This window comes from Mesoplodon densirostris, chromosome 1 (assembly GCF_025265405.1).
Source record: "Mesoplodon densirostris isolate mMesDen1 chromosome 1, mMesDen1 primary haplotype, whole genome shotgun sequence".
Classification (NCBI taxonomy): Eukaryota; Metazoa; Chordata; class Mammalia; order Artiodactyla; family Ziphiidae; genus Mesoplodon; species Mesoplodon densirostris.
Genome location: NC_082661.1, coordinates 136,585,257 through 136,589,778, shown reverse-complemented (window position 1 = coordinate 136,589,778; position 4,522 = coordinate 136,585,257). Strand labels below are relative to the sequence as shown.

Here is a 4,522-nt window from a genome sequence, read left to right as displayed (position 1 = left end):
TGGGAATATTACAAATTTGTAGTTTTTCTGATAGAACTTTGGTCAAAGATGGAAACAACATACTTCAGAAAATGGTAACATTTACCACTTATGAGGCTCTCAGTGATATTTTCCATTAAGACTTCTCAGATCTACCTGAAAGGCTTATTAGAGAGTACCCATTTAACCCATAATAAAACAGCAATACCAAAAAATATAAAAAAATAAATTCATCTAAATCTCTCAACATTTTTGTCTGTTTTATCTATCTATCTATCTAATAATACAACTTCCCTTACTTATATTCCTCTTACTTTTCCCCAAATGCCTCTCTTTGTCTAAATGAATATAGGTGTGAATTCTTAGTTAAGTAAATTTTAATCTAGTTTTATATAATTAAGGCATATTTATTTCTCATTATATTAGTCTTGAAATATTTACATTTAATTTCCTGAATATGAAAAACATACACACAAAATATTTTTCTGTGAGGACAAACTATGCACCGTCTATAGATTCAAAATATATAATGGAGTATTAAAGGTTCTGAGAATCTTTGATCAAATATCCCATGATAACTTTGAGTGAATGTCCCTAACAGTTTTTGATAAATAAATCCTGCTAAACTCTTCATCTTAGAAAAGGCTGACATATAGAATGTTTGATCAGAGCTGTCAAGCATTCTAAATAATTAGCAGAACAGATTAATTTATTTTCAGATTTTTAACTACTTACACTGATGTCAACACTATCCAGTCATCACATAATCATTGTGCTGTGAAAATAAAGTCAAATGCATAATTAAATGTGTTGATTGGCAACCCGTAGAGTGAAAGGGGAAAAGTATTATAAGGATAAAGACCAGCTGCTTTCTCAGAAAGACAGATGAACAGAGAGAAAGAGCAAGAGGAGGGGAGGAGAGGGGGAGGGAGGGGGGTGGAGAGAGAGAGAGAGAGAGCATGAGTGCACGTGCTTGCCAGAGAGAGAGAGAAAAGCAGGTCTATTTATTGAACATGTGGCATTCTCAGGAGGAAACTAAAAACATATTCCAATATGCAAGTATTCTAATATGTGTAAGCATCCTAATAAAATTAGCATTTACATTGTGTGTATAAAATGTTAATTTTATATCAAAGATGATTCCTGAGAACTCAATGAAGTCAAAGTATTCAATTTCATAATCCTCTTCAGAGTCTCACATTCTTAAAGACTTGCTTTTTAACTGCTCAAGATTCATTAACTTGAAATTCTGCTACTCATTTTCATCAACGTTTGAATTCTCAATTGAGAGGTGATATTTCACTCCTGCCACTATGTCAATCTGGAATCTTTTCAGAAATAAATTAAATTAAAATTTCAAAGCCTTACTGAATAAAATAATTTATGGTATATTAATTAGTCTCAAATTGACATTAAAGTGTCTTTGTCTTTTGCAGATAATAATTATAACTAAGACTTCTTTGTCCAGGCTTTTAAAAATCAATATTATTTCTGTACTTCAAAACCAGAGCAAGAAGGAGGGATGTTAACAAAGTGTTACTGTATGGAATAAAATCTTATCTATGGAAGAAAAATTATGTCAGTGTCCTTTGCTAATGTGATGTACCTAATAATAAATTAGTTTACTGTATTTAAATTCAGTGTTTTATCCCAAGAAATAATATTCTATATTGGTGTTCGAAACTTTTCTCAAATTCCAATATTACTTGGATACTTAGTCTGACGGATGCTTTGTTGTTCTTTCTCCAAACTATTTTCTTTTCCCCCTAACTATACAAAAAAACTGTAGTTCTTCTACAATGTAGCACTGTCTACACTTCAGAACTGTCAGGTAAGGCCATGTGACTGAGTTCTGGACATTTGAAAGTGGATGCAAATTACATATACCAACTCTATGCCCTAAAATCTCTATGCAATACTCCATCTTACCCTCTTCTTTCAGATAGATGATACCAGGCTAACCTTGTAGCCATGTACTAATAATGGCAGACTGAAGTATAAAAGACACCTTGTTCCCCGAATGACTATGTGGGGTAGAGTCTCCTTTTCCTCCTCCCCACCAACCACAATGGGCAGTGAGGCGAGTAACAAATGTTCATCATGCAAAGAACCTTGAAATTTCTTGTCTTATCAGGTAGAGTGGCTCTCATTAAATACCCTAGTACAGGTTCCTAATTAGAACACATGTAGACAGCAATTTTATATTACTATAAGTGGCAATAATATATAATTGATTGGTAATACTTAAAAAATAAAACATTAATAATAATAATAATAGTAATAAATTTATGTGGGGCATTTACCCTTGCTTGAATTTATCAGAAGTTTATAAACAAGCAGGACACATCTTGATTTAATCAACAGGAAAAACGAATTTTGGAGAAAATAAAAACTATTCCAAGATCACATTTTGCAATACAGAAAAAAATGTTATTAGAACTTAGTGATATATATATGTTCCTCAAAAGAGGAAGGTGAATATTGACTATTCACCTTCAAAACAAGCACAAAACTACCTTCAAAAGATAGAGATGTGAAAAACAGTTTCACAGTTCAGTTTATAAGCATATGAGGACAAAGTTTATCTATGTAGTGTGTACCTGCACATTCAAGATTTTAGATAAGGAAGCTCAGAAATGTCTCTTGCTGCTTTCTTGATCTGTGTGCAATTAGTCTTCCCTTTTTGGCCCACTGATTAACTCCAATGGCACCTTCATTTTCCATGTGGTACCAACTCCAGTTTCTGGATTCCATTCCAAGAATTCTTTTAAGTTTACCATTCCCTCACCCATGGCCCTGAGTTTGACATTAACAGTAAAAGACACTCACTTGAATGTGAAAAGATATATCTTTTCTGAAGATATATAAATGTCAGCAAGACCTTGGACAACTCAGGGCTCTTGTAAGCAGCCTTAGCTGTCTGGAATAGGCTATCTCCACATACAAGTGTTAGGTAGTTGGTCAGACATTAGCAGCAAGGAGGTGACGGTGGTGAAAAGAGGGAAATAATCAAGTCACACCCCAACCATCTGGGAACCCTCCCCTGACTCCACCCAGAACATGCAAAACTATGGTCAGGTGGTGGGCAACTTTTCCTAATAAAGAGGGAGCACAGTAACACGAATGAACTTCCCCCGGCTGCTCATGTCCAGACTAGACAGGCGTATAAAACCTAGAGTAAACCCAAACTCATTATACCATCATTATACTAAAATCTGCATGTGGTTTTGCTCCCCCCCTGCCCCATGGGTTTTTCTTAGTGAAGCTAGGGTAAGGGCATGCACAATAATGAACTTGTTACATAACTCAGGATTGTCAATCAAATAATGATCCCCTGTCACTCACCCATGATCACACCCCACCTCCTCACAGAACTCTCCTTATAAACACCCTTAAACCTGTACAGGAGGGCTGGTTTCACTTTGCAGAAATAGCCTGCTCTCCCTCTGAGATTAAAACTATGCTTTAATAAACTTTGCTTTGTGCTTAAGCCCAAAGTGGTAGTCTGCAATTCTCTACTTGCTATCATAAGGCCTGAGATTGCTGGCCCAGGTCTTCCATTGACCTCCTCAGTTGAAGCTATTTGACACAATGCACACCAACCCAGTAACAAAGGTGGCAGTGAGATTTTGATAGTCTCCTTTTCACTTGTACTGATAGCTGAAAACCAGTGGGAGAATTCCACCTGAGAGCTGTGTTTTTGGTCAGTTGGCTCTGCATTTCATTACTGTTTCTTTTAGAAATGGGGGCTGAAATGCATGGATATTGGTCCCCATGTAAGAAGAGCCCCAGTAGTACTGTCCTTTCCAACTGAGAGTGTTTAGGTCTTGTGATACAAAGGCTGGTTGATGACAAACATCAGGGACACCCCTATTTGTATATCCAATTAAGCCACCAATTAAGATGGTGACACACTGAAGTCCACAGGAGAAGATTCCTTGTTTGGATTTAACGTCAGCAGAACCTTTTATATACTGGTAAGTTGAATCTAGGGGATCCACCCAAATTCCCAAAATGTCCTGTGGAATGTTGACCTCTACTGAATCCAGAGTTGGGTACATAAAGGTGACATCCTGATGAACAAGTGTAGCGAATGCTTCAGATGCCAACTTGTTACCATTAAGGACTTTGCTAAGAAGCTCTACTGTTGTACAAAAGGTAGCAACATATGTCATTTCAAACATTTTAAAAGCATCTAGTATTCCTAATTACAGATGATTACTAATGAAACAATGGCCAATTAATCAATCAAAACACAACAAATTTGACTTGAGGGAATTTAAGTTTAAATTTCAAAGTGAATAATATTCCTGTGGCATCATAAAATAAAATTTTAGACATTTAAATTGTCACTAAATAAAATTAGTGCAACTATAATTTACTTTCTCTCTAGCTAAGTATCCTAATCAAAAAAAGGTTGCACTGTATCAGCTTCCAATGTTCTTAGAAAGTTTACAAACCGTGTAGGCATACATGACCACTAGAAATTTGATGATGAAATATGGATTATTACATTATTTAGTTATTATCCAGGTTAACAAAA

General features: G+C 35.5%; 1 pseudogene; it reads right to left on the bottom strand.

Annotated features, from left to right (window-relative positions):
* Positions 1-2,595: 2,595 nt before the first annotated feature.
* On the bottom strand, positions 2,596-4,154 carry LOC132488592 (inositol polyphosphate 1-phosphatase-like; annotated as a pseudogene).
* Positions 4,155-4,522: the final 368 nt, after the last annotated feature.